General features: G+C 41.8%; 2 long non-coding RNA genes across 2 annotated transcripts in view; one reads left to right on the top strand and one right to left on the bottom strand.

Annotated features, from left to right (window-relative positions):
- Window positions 1–12,818, bottom strand: part of LOC116183997 (uncharacterized) — a 134,989-nt gene that overhangs the window by 117,197 nt on the left and 4,974 nt on the right. The window lies entirely within an intron of this gene.
- On the top strand, window positions 8,170–12,276 carry LOC146766550 (uncharacterized). Its single transcript, XR_014957680.1, has 2 exons — window positions 8,170–9,986; window positions 10,589–12,276. It is a non-coding gene; the product is annotated as an uncharacterized LOC146766550 (long non-coding RNA).

The raw sequence follows: 12,818 nt of genomic DNA, 5'->3' as shown, positions 1-12,818 counted from the left end.
ATATCTGGGGCCAGTTGTCATTTGCGGGGAGTAATGGGCTTCATGAATTTCATGGCTATCTGACATTCACTCCCTTCTCCCTTTGAATTCTGAATAGCAATGGTTAAAATATTATTTTAAACTGCAAGGGTTGACCTTTCTGAGGTGGGTCCCTCCACAGAAGGTGAAGGGCAGGTGTCCTGCTGAGATAATGTCACTCCTCAGCTGGCTGAAATCCATTGTGAAGTGCACTTGGAGTGTGACGTTATCCCAGCATGAGCCGCGCCCCCCGGGGCGCCCGACTGCTGAAATGACAGAGCTGAAAGGTGGCCCGAGCATGGCAACAAAGGGAAAGTTTTACACAAGGGATGGTGGCTCGGTGGAGTGCAGCTGGTTAAAATAATTAATAAATGCTGAACTGACAGAACAACCAAAATTCCAGTCCTACCCGGAGGATAGCTTCCAGAAAATGCCGTGGGTACGATATTTCCTGTAATATCCGGTCTAATATTCAATCCTTGAATCAGCTGCCACAATCCTGCGCCAGTCAGAGCCATTCATATGAGAGTGAAATCTGCAAAACTTCATAAAAGTCAAGTGGATGTCAATGGGACTATCATGAGCTATTATGGGAAATGTATTCAAGCTATGATACAATGCCAATGGACAATTCATGGCTAAATTATTCGCTGTGATTTATTTGCCACCGTATCTCACTTTGCGGCAGGCATGTGGGAGATTTTCCAGGTTCACAACTAGTCCTGGAACAAACACAGGCTCCCTGTAAGCCTGCATTAGAGCTGGAGGGAATATCAAGACAATTTCTTAATAGAAAATAACCCCAAAGTTCTTACCTTAAGGCCTCCCTCCAATACATTTCCTAGTTTAAAAAGGACTACTACAAAAGACATGTACCAGACCACAGGTGTGTGAGGAGGAGAGCTGGAATGAGGGGAAAGGCACCCCATGAAGCTCAGGATGAAGTGCTGCCAACAAAAATGTGTGGCTGTTGAATTACAGCCACTTGTAGTGACTTGCAGCAAAGCCAGTCACTATGGGCTAAATTTGCACTCAAGCTTGCAGGGGTAGAAAGGGAGGAACAGCACCATTTTTACTGAGAAGGTTTTCAATTTTTAACCTGCCCTTCCTTTCTCAGGTTGGGTACCTTCTCTCCAAGGAGGCATTTGGCTGGCATTGAGACCCAGGAGTTCCAACTGAAGCCCCAAACCTTTGGCAGCAGCCATGGGCACAGACAGCAAAACCCAGCCCTCCTCCTCAGAGACAGGCAGGATCCTTATGGCTGAAGGTGCTAGCACTTTTCTAAACTGTTTTAGTCCATCTCTAATGGAAATCTAATGGAAATCATAAATTACTGAAAAAGGTCCACAGGTGCTGAAATTTACTACTGTGTTGACTGCTGGCAAGGTCTGAAAGTGAGGAACAATGCAAGATGTGCTAGGAAAATGAAATATTTATGACATTCATATTCTCCCTCAAGTTTAAAAAAAAGCCACCCAGCAAACCTTTTGCTTAGTGACCAAATAATAAAGCCAAAAAATAAAAAACAAAAGAAATGTGCAGGGATTAAAGGAAGAAACCTTGACCCATGCTGGTGCTTTCAAAACTATCATTGCAAAGGGGATCCTTCTTATAGTAGGTCACTGGGTTTATTTCTTTTATTATTTAGAGTATTGTAATTTTATCTGAGCGTAAGAATAAATTTGTCTCAATGAAGAGAAGAATGGGATGGCTCATCATGTTAAACTCTGAATAATCAATGGCATTTCTCAATATGTTATTCAGTACAGTACATTATTAGATATTATATGCACAGAGAGGAAGTTGAGATAATTTTTCCCACAAGTAAACGCTTGCCGTAGTTATTGTAGTTTGCATGAGACAGGAATGACTTGGAGCAAGGACAATAAAAAAGCAGGGGGGAAATTACACTACAGATTTGATCTGGCTTCCACAATCAGTTTGGCAATTGGTTTCATTGGGAACAGCTTCAAGCCTTGCAAGAATTAATGAAAAATAAAGGTTGGCTTTGAGCAGGATCGGCACAAAAAAATAATGTGAATGGCATGAAAGGTTTTGATTTTATGCATTAGACATGGGCAGGGGGTGAAGAACAATCACTTCTAGATTTTCCAAATATGGAGCTGGATATGAACTTGGTGGCAGTCCTGTTTTAAACAATTCACACCTAGTTGCACCTTGCAGGCTCTGCAATCACTCTGATGTCTACCATATGTGCAGGATGACAATTTAAAAAATGGGGTGACACAAAAGCTAGGATCTTTCTCATAAGGGGCAGCTCTATTGCTATAACATACTTTGGGTTTTAACGCCAGTTCTTGAAAGCTAAGCCTATGCTTGAGAGTTCAAGGATGAGCTGGGTTTTTTATGCACAAAGATAGAGAGTGAGTACAAAGAGACAAGTAAATGACCCCTCCCATCAAACCCAGACACAGAGAGCCTGTGGGAAACTCTTTGTGTCCTTCAGCATGAGCTGGCTGTACCTCCAAGCCTGAGAACATTTTGGAATATTACTCCTCTCTTCCTCTCCCTGGAATGTGCCGTAGATGATGGATCAAGCCTGACTTCTAAATGACTCCACAAGAGGTCACCACAAGACGAACAAATTGTTGTCATGGATTTTGTAATGTCATTCCTCAAAATTTCACAGACATTGGTATGTATCTGCTGTGTTGGACGGGAAGGACTTCAAGGAAAAAGGGGATGACGAGTCATTCTTGTGGCATCCTGCACCTCAGCAAGGTCAGAAAGGAAGTGGGGTCAGAGCCAAAGGATGGGAGTGACGTTATCTGTGTGTCACAGGGTTGGTCCTAGTCCTTGTAGGGTTGGGGCTTTGAGATGTGCCTGCACTGTGCAACACAGCATATCAGAGACACCCAATTCAGAATGGTTTGAGCTACTCCTGAGAGTGAAAAGGCACAGCCATGTTTGCAGAGAGCTCCAACACCTCCACGTGTTTGCAGCTGGGAGGCAGAACTAATGAAGGAGTTGCTGCAGCAGCAGCCACGCTGAGCTGGCACCTCTGGCCATGCTGAGAGCTGTGCTGGCTCTCCCAAGGCTCCATGGGTTTTGCCATCCCATGCTCCTGGCAGGGAACTGGCTGAGCCTCAAGGAATTCTCATGGGAGTTTGGTCTATCCACAAGCTGTCTCCTCCAGCCCACTGATAAACCCATCAAATTAAAACGAAGCGCAGGCATTTGGTAGGAGTTCATATTTTAGACAGCTTAATGAGAAACTGTTGGAGGTCAGTGTGACATTAATTCCCCACAACACAGAGATAGACTTGGAAGTGGATGGAAACTTCCTCCAGCCCCCTCTCAACAAAACATTTAGGTATGGGCTCACCCAGAAGCATTACAGCTGGCTTATTCATATACTTCATATGGAGCACGGGAGAATACATGCCTTCAAAAAAAAACCCACACTGTCTGGGATCTAAAGAGACAGATAAACCAATATGTTCATTTTTTATTTGCTTGTGACATTTGAAAGGTTCAGGAGCTGTGAAATTCTGAGTCTGGAAACCGTTTCCCAGTGCTGTTTTGTGTGCTGATTTGATTTGTACAAGGATCAGCCTGAGACAGGTCACGGAGAGCAAATCACTTTAGTAAGCTAAACAGTAGTAATAATTTTAAGTGCTATTTTCCCCTTGAGATTAATTTTATTTTCTAATATAACCAGAGGCCAGTCAGAGAAAAAGGAGAAGAGAATGACATTTTCCTGGATCCTAAAAGAAAGCTTAATGATGGAGAGGGGGTTCAAAGATAATGGGAAATGGGGAGAGGCAACTGTAATAACACAGGAAGACTTTACATTTATGGAGGATGAAATTCACCCTTATGCACGGGGCTAGGACAAGGATCATAAAGTTTAAATGTTTACCCAGCACAGAGGTGGATTTCACCCCTGGTTACTTGTCTGTCCTCCAAGTGTGCACACACAGAGCTGAGAAAAACAGAGCCACAGCCCAGGATAACGCTCCCAGGCCAGCAGGCTAACACAGCACTGTTTGTATTTTATGCACAAAGCAGCAGTGTCAAAGATAATACTAAATTTAATACAAGAGATTGCTTTAAGGATATCAATAGACAGGTGTGTGTATAAAGAAAGGAGAGAAAAAGTGGTTTGGAATCAGATAAACCAGGAAAATCAGCAGGAATATCCTTGCCCCTGGATGAACTACAAAGCTCTGGGCAGCCTTTCCCCAGTCACTAAAAAGCAGCTTTTTCCCAAAATCCAGCATAAACCCTGACTTCTCCAGAGAAAAAGGACAGTGACTGATCCCTGGGTGTAACAGTTGCATCCATTCTCCACGTGCTTCACCATTTCTGCAGGATGCATTTCCACATCTTCATCCTTCATCATGTCTTACCATGCCCATTCACTGCTTCCCATATAAACACAGACACTTCCTCAAAACATTCTTTAAGTCCACTGTTTGCCAACACTGTCACAAACTCTGCTCAAGGGTTGACTAATAATTTGCAGAAAAATCCTATAGCAATTGTAGATTGTGTGGTCCTACAATTACAAGCAAACAAAGAATTTCATATGAAGAAATCCTGTATTTCCTGTAGTGAGGAGTTCTCTAAATGGGATTTAAGTCAGATTCCAACAGACCTAAAGAAAAGCTATTAGTAGCTTCTGTGGGGTGTGGGTTGTGTTCTATGGCCTTTTAGAAAAAGCAGTGATGTTAAGTTCATTAAAAACCCCTGTAAATTCATGCTGATTTGTGTAAAATGCTGAATGAAAAGTAAAGATAAGGATAATTTTTTAAAAGGTAATATTACTTTCTAAAAGGCACTAGTTTATATCTAAATTTCTCTCACTTTTTCTTAGGTATTGAAGATGAAAAAGGCTGAATAAAAAGTATAAAATGTTGTGAAATAAATTCAAGACTTTTTTTCCTAAAGGAAAAGAAGCCAAAACAGCAACATGTATCACAAATTCAGACTTGCAGTTTAGGAGAAGGTAGCTTTGACTTTCAAAAAAACCCACAAAAAAAACAAAAACCAAACAAAAACAACCAAAAAAAAATCCACAAAACCAAAGCAGAACAAAACAAAAACAAAACAAAACAAAACAAAACAAAACAACTAAAAGGAAAAAACCCCAACACATTTCTGTCATCTTGAAGCTGAAAATCTAAGCCCAGCCTAACTAACGGAGCTAAAGCTCATCTGCACATTGAACTCCTGAGTTGCCTCCTCTGAAACTCCCTCTGGATTGTCCCTAAGGCAGCACAACCATGCAGAATTAAACGTTAATCAAACACCAACTACAGTTTTAATCTTGCAGGCGCTTGCACACATAAAAAATTTCCTATATGCAAGTAGCCCTTTTGAGATCGAGGCATTTACTTTACCTATATAAAGTTATTTACATGCACAAGTGTTTGCAGGTTCGAGGCCTATAACCTGAAAAGCACAATAATGTTTTCAATAGTCCCTCTTGAGCTCCTTCATGGCAGTTCACTCTTGGAAGGGAAGGAGTTTCTGAGTATCTATCATTCTAACTAGTGTTCTTCATCTGGCCTCTCTCTGATTCTTCACAACTCACCAGATTTAAAAATATGGTATTTTCTACAACTGTTTTACTGGAGATGCAAAGCATATGGTAATTTTTGAGTAAACTGTGTGCCCTTCCCTAGAGAAAATACATTTAAAAATAAACCTGCTATGGAGTCTATAAAAAGGCATCACATTTACAACACACAACCAAGTCACTGCTGCACAATACAGAAAAATTAAGACAGCTCGAATGACTACAACTTTTCTAAGCAAACAAGGGGAAGTACAGGGAATTGGTGCAAAAGAAATCAGAAAATCAAAGTGACATTGTTAGCACTAAAACTTCCCTCCATGAAAGTCTCTTACTGTCATGTTTATCCTCCAAACTGTCCTCCCTGCATCCAAAATGGACCAGTCTGTCTCACTTAGGAGCAGACTCGGTGACAGGATCTACAGGGGATGCACATCTGCAGTGCTGTGAAGCCCAGCTCTTTTCCCATATAAAATGCTCTATAGATGGCAATTGTTCCCACCATCACTAAATATAACGAGTCCTGCAGTGGAACTTGGCAGCTCCTTGGCATTGTACAGCAATTACCAGGAAGAAGTGAAGAACACCATCATTTCCAAATGAAAGAACGGGGAATTAGACAAGTATAATGTAGCTCTCCACCGGAATAAGGATGGGACACTGGAATTTCATGGCATCTTTTTTACTTATACAAATGGGCTCCTGATTTCAGAGATGCTCAGAGCAGCATAAATAGTCTTTTGTCAACTAAAATCAGCCATTCCCTGAGCTGAAGTCAGAGGAGTTTCCACTACCTGAAGAAAAGACTTTGTATTTCTTGTCATAAATATCCCGCTCGGAATTGGAGAGCATGTTTTAAAGAGGGAAATAGAAAAGAGCTGATCCTACCAAATAAATAAAACAAAATATACTGCACCAGCCATTTAGATTGCCCCCAAAGCAACTCCTTTCTCTTTTTCTCCTGAGCTTGAGCCTACATGAGAAAAGAGTGACCCCTCATTAATACCCTCCTTACAGACTGCTTATTGTTTTTACTTGTTTTATTTCCTTGCACTTGGAAATAGAAGCAATAAATTTCCAGGGAAATGAAACTCACTTATCAGATTTTCCAAGCATCAAGTTTCATATTAGGAAAGGGAAAAAAAAAAAATCATTCTAAAGGGACTCGGTACAGCTGTAAACCAATATGTGGAAGCTCTATCAGAGAATAAACCCTCCTGGTAGACTCACTGTTATAAGCCTCAAGTTTCAGTTAGAAATTTTCTTGAAAGGGCCAAGGAATTTACAGGACAAGTATTTAGTGATTCACAATCCAGACCCCTCGAATGAAATCAACACAACTGACATTTAACAAGGTCAAATATTGTCACGTCTGAAACAAATGTGGATGGGCAGTGACTGTTTCATAAGCCATCTTTACTAGATTTATTTTTTTGTTTAATTTTCCTTCCAATAAACTTTTGTTTTTAATTTAACACCCTGATGGGAAAAATGGGATTAAGAAATTTCTGAATTGAAAAAGTACTGCTCACTCCTCAAAAATGTTTCAAATTTTTTTTAATGTTTTCTAGTAGACAGATATTTTGGTATTTTTCCTAATGCAAGTTCACTAATCACTGCCCAGTTCTCTTTCCCAGTGTCCTTGCAACTGACCTTGCTAAAAATGACCTCACACAGACCAGGACAGGGTCAGGCTGACAGAGAAAATCTTGGACCAGGCTCTACTACCAGTTATCACATTATAAATCAAGATTAGTACCACAAAATTTAGTGCAATGGCCCTAGAATTAAATCTCTCCAGGAAGAACTTAGTTCACACAGGGAAATCCTCCCACAGGGGTAAATATCTGTGTTGGGTAGGGGGTGCAGGGCAAGGCTGTTTCAAACCACGGCCAAAGTGAAAGGAATTTGGAGGCTCTTTAGACTCATTTTTCAATGCTGGGTCTGGCATGAAAAATTCCTATTGCTCGTGTTTATGCACAGTTCTGTGCAGAGATAGAGAACGAAAGAGTTGTCAAATCTCTGAGCACAGGGGAGCACAGGGGCAGGAGGGACAGGCAGGGATGCAGGCAGGGAATTCAGCAGGGATGCAGCAGGGATGCAGCAGGGATGCAGGCAGGGGTGCAGGCAGGGAATTCAGCAGGGATGCAGGCAGGGGTGCAGCAGGGTCACCTCTGCCAGCAGCTTTGCCTGCAGCACTTTATTTATTCGCTGACATCTGGGACTGACTGAGCTCCTGCCCCTGAGCAGCTCCTCCAGGCTGTCAGGCAAGCCTTAAATTCTACATCAAAGTTCCTGTTAGATTCCAACGAGGAGACACTTCAGTGTGTCCCAATCAGGTCTTAATCTTTAAGTGCTGTTTTTTCTCTCTCTCTTAAAGATCATGCTGGTTTTTCCCTCTCCCCAAGAGCTCTAGCTGAGCCAAAGCAAGCGTCACTCAGCCATCAAAACAAACCAGAGCAAAATAATCTTTTTTTTCCTAACGACTACCACGGGGAGGCACTGCAGCCTGCTTTATAGAAGGATTTTTTTAGTTATTAAAAAAAAAAAAAAAGAAAGAAAAAAAAAAAGAGGCAAGAAAGAAAATAGAAGAGGAGAGAGAGAAAAAAAAAAAAAAAAAAAAAAAAAGAACCAACCACGCTGGTGAAGTGTCTATTCGACACCAGCACAGCTCTGGTGTCATTTCCTATTTAATGGCTGTCAGTGAGGGGGAAAGACAACGTGGTGGGTAATTAAAACCAAATTGCAGGCAGGAGATGACTGCAGAAGGATGATATTGTCATTAATACTGATTTAACATGCACCTGGGTAAGGTGAGAGAGTGCAGCAAGGGAAATCGCACAGGCACTAGGGTTGCCTAATTTAAAGATGTAGGGTTTCCAGCCGAAGCATGTTTAAAACCCGAATAAAACCATCATATTATGACAGCGGATATAAAACTGAAACAAATGTGCTACACATGTCTGTTAAAAAGAAAAAACCCTCCAACCCTGTGTTCACAGCAAAGCAAGCACTGTGTCCTCTCTGAAGTTCAAAAGTATTTTTTTTAAAGAAGGTTTTTTGTTGGGTTCTCTCATATCTGGGTTTCTAATGTGTTCGGTGCTTCCTCTGCTTTTACAAAGCTGACTGACAAGAAGGGACCTTTGTTAGATGGAGGGGGGAGAAAAAAAACGCAGTGAATAATCCAGTCTGTCTCACAGAAAAAAAAAATCTGCTCCATTAATATTTCAGGGAGTAAAGATCCCTCACCTCGTATTTAGTGCAGGACTGTGGTACAATTCATTTGTGAAGAAAGGAAACTGTGGACTGGCTACTGAGACAGGAGATAAAACAAGGAAAGTTTGTTAATGACAGCGTTACAGACTCAGAGGTTTGTGTGGCTCCAGCCCTGACGGCTTCGTTGCCAAGGCTCACCCCCAAATCCAGCAGGGCTGGCTAAAGCTTGCCCAGCATATTGCTAAATGCAATATAAATCAGCAGCTCTTCATTATAAAATCAGCTACTGGACCTTTCCTTAGCAAAACAATGCAGTTCAAAGCTTTGAGAAAAATTTTATGACACCTAAAGATGAAAAAGTGTCTTACAAAAGCTATACTCCTCCCCCCGTCTTTCTAATTTTTTTTTCCTTTTTGAGAATTCACTCTCTGGACATCAGATCAAGTTCAAATAACTGAAAGAGGGGCTTGCAGCCTTCACAGGCAACATATTGCTGTACAGGAAAATACCCAAACTACAGCAGAAATCGGAGTAGGAACCAATAAATCTCCTTTTAGTTTAGTTGTAAATGAAATGTGTGTGTGGAAATTACCACCTTTCTGACTTTTAAAAACTGAGTCATTATAGAAGTCATGAAGCTATACATACGTTCCACAGAGGAAACATATTAAAAGGTGAAACTTCCAAATGAAAAAAAAAAATTAAAGGCAAAATAAAAATAAAGATTAAAGAGCTCAGGTAGAGAAAAGAAAGGTGATATGATGGGTCCTGATCTAAAGGCTGTTGAAATCTGTAGTGAAGTTCTGGAAATTGAGTAGACTTGATCAAACTTATAACAAACATTATTATGACAGGCTTTCACTGTTTCATTTTCCCTTTTGCAAGAATCTGAAAGGTACAATTAGACTTTTAATTAAACCGCAGAAATGTTTGTCACCTTCTGACGATTTGCACAATTTTTTTACAATTCCCAACGACCTGTGAATTAAATACTGCTCTTCCTCTCCCTGCTCCAGGCCCTGCAAACACGGACCAAGCCCTGTCCTTGGGGGCTGCTGCTTTTGGGGACACCAGCGGGTTTGCAGCGTGGGCAGAGGGCTCAGAAAATGCTCATTTTTCAGAGGGTGCTGCAAAAGGAGCTGAGCTCTGGGATGGATCAGACGCAGCAAGTGCCAAGAATGCAGAATTCCCAAAGGCAGAGGGAAGCAGGGTAAGGGATGCAGGGGGAGGGATGCAAGGTGAGGGATGCAGGGGGAGGGATGCAGGGGGAGGGATGCAGGGGGAGGGATGCAGGATGAGTGATGCAGGATGAGGGATGCAGGATGAGGGATGCAGGGTGAGGGATGGAGGGGGTGAGGAATGCAGAGGGAGGGATGAAGGGTGAGGGATGAAAGGTTAGGGATGAAGGGGGTGATGGATGAAGGGTTAGGGATGAAAGGTGAGGGATGCAGGGGGTGAGGGATGCAGGGGGAGGGATGCAGCATGAGGGATGCAGCATGAGGGATGCAGGGGGAGGGATGCAGGGGGTGAGGGATGCAGGGTTAGGGATGAAAGGTGAGGGATGAAAGGTGAGGGATGCAGGGGCAGCAATACAGGGGGAGGGTTGCAGCATGAGGGATGCAGGGTGAGGGTGCAGGGGGTGAGGGATGCAGGGTGGGGGATGAAAGGTGAGGGATGCAGGGGGAGGGATGCAGATGCGGAGCTGCGGGAGCTGCGGCTGCCCCAGCCCGGCACGGACAATTCAGCGCCGGGCTGGGGCAGCAGAGGGGAAGGAGGGCTCGGGAAAAGCTCCCCGGTTCCCTGACAAGACAGGCAGCCAAGGACCCCGGCAGGCAGGTGCTACTTCTCCCCGGGCTGGACGCAGAACAGACAAGCTGCTAGAAAAGACTGGCAAAAAACCCACGAGATCTGCCGGAGTCAGTGCGAGTTTCGCTGACTTGTACTGAATAGACTTGGAAAGCAGCTTCAGTATCAACAGTTCCTAAATTAAAACCTGTTTAGGTGATCATCAGATCGTGCACTTGCTTGCCTCTCTCACTCAAATTATCTTTTTCCCCATATTCTAAAACTGGAACTCCAGTGACACTCACAAACAACATATGTTGGTCAGATGAACATAACATCAGCTTTTTTTTTTTTTTTTTTTTTTTTTTTTTTTTTTTTGGTGTATCTCTGTATGAATATTTTATGGCTCAGTATTTTCCAGATCCAGGATCAGAATTCAGCTATCAATTTTCTGGACCCTGACACTCCATTTTCTTAATTGGTAGTAATTTAAAAATCAAGTGACTTATTTGCAGTCTACTTTCTTGTTTAAGAAAAAAAGGAAGCAGACATCTTTATAATAGCTGCCTAGAGAAATGTCATGACAAATTGCAGCATAGATCAGAAATACTACTTAGCAAAGAGCTTAATACAAGCAGCTTAATACATAAATACGAAAAACTAGGAGCAGGATAAAAAAAAAAAAAAAGAATCCTAATCTCTTTTGCTCAACTTTGAAATTTCCAAGGCCCACATCCTATAAAACCTTGGTGCTTTATTTTATGATCACAAGGAGCCCTCCTCAAGTTAGTAACTCTAATAGAGTTTGTGCCAAAAAATCCACTGTGATAAGACTTAAAGTACATTTTCTAGTTGGGAATATTGGTTGCATTTTTCCCTTCCTGATCATTCTTTTCTCTCACTTATAAAATACATATTCTGTTATGATTTCATCTGTCTAAATAGAGGGATTCAGCTAAACTACTTCCACTACTGCATCAAGGCATGATCTAAACGTCTGGATATGAATCAATTAATTTCTCCTTTTCACTTTGAAAAACTTGCCAGAGCAATAGCTTTCTTTCCATATTAGTTGTTTGAGAGTTAAAGGGATTTTCTCCATATTCAGGTCCCTATAAAAAACCTGCCCAAGGACAGTTAATTTGAAAATGTTTTGGGGCTTTTTTAATGCACATAAAATAGATCACATTGTAATTTCTTTTATGACACAAGGTGAAAGCGTAAGAGCCACTAATATTGTTTTATGTTCGGTTCACTCTGAAATCAGGGAAAAAATCCAGAGATAAAAGTCACTTTCCGTATTCTGTCACTCCTGCGGTTACAAACAAAGGTAGGGGTTACTGAAAGCTTCGTGCTAACAGGGCTTCAGGTACCAAAAAGGAAAGTTGTTTGCTCCTCAAGTGTCCCCACAAAAGGAAGTGATCAATCTTCAAAGCAACTGATAATTCATGGACAGAAAACAACAATGCTCAACCCAATAAAAGCAGTTCTTCTGCAGCGAGTTGGAAATCTGACCCCCAATAGCTGACTGCAATAAAGCATGGAAAATCATGAAGCAACTACCTGATACTTAATCCTGGTTTATTATTAGAAAACTATTTTCTTGTGGAGAAAAAGAAAAAAAATAAAAGTAATTTTCTTGTACAGCTACAAGAAATAGGCAAATAACATCCCTTTAATATTTTAAAAATACTAATGGCTCTACACTGAGTTTATTTGCAGTTGAAGGAGGAAATACATGGGACAAACCTTCCCTAGGTGCAAAGTGATATTGCTCTGTGGGCTTCAACGTAGCTATTTTCATTTATTCTAGGTCTGGACCTGGCAGAGAAATTTTTTAATTTTTTTTTTCCCCCTGGAAAGGTAACAGCTGCCAGCAGCATAGGCAGAAACACGCAGTTTCTGTTCTGTTTTGCTTTCAGATGGAATGGAATGCCTTTGGGGAGTGCAGAGGCATGCTAATGAGGCAGGTTCAGGGGAGATGGACACACCGAGGCAGCACCTTGGCCCTGCTCTGGCTGCCCCGCGTGCCAAGCACGGCTCCCAGGGCACGGCAGCACTTCCATTGCACGGGGATTCTTGCTGATGAACCTTCATTAACACAGGGTTAATTTCTAAGGACACCAAAGAGTCAAAATGTCTCGCAATTGTTCCAGGACTAGCCGTTTCTGTACCAAAAAAAAAAATTATTTGGATTCATGCAAATGTATTTTGTTTGCGAAGGGGAATATTGAATGTTGGACTTGTTTTAACTCAG

This window comes from Lonchura striata, chromosome 10, assembly GCF_050655825.1.
Source record: "Lonchura striata isolate lonStrDom1 chromosome 10, ASM5065582v1, whole genome shotgun sequence".
NCBI classification, from domain to species: Eukaryota; Metazoa; Chordata; class Aves; order Passeriformes; family Estrildidae; genus Lonchura; species Lonchura striata.
The sequence above is the reverse complement of the archived record's forward strand: the minus strand, read 5'-3'. Positions and strand labels throughout refer to the sequence as shown.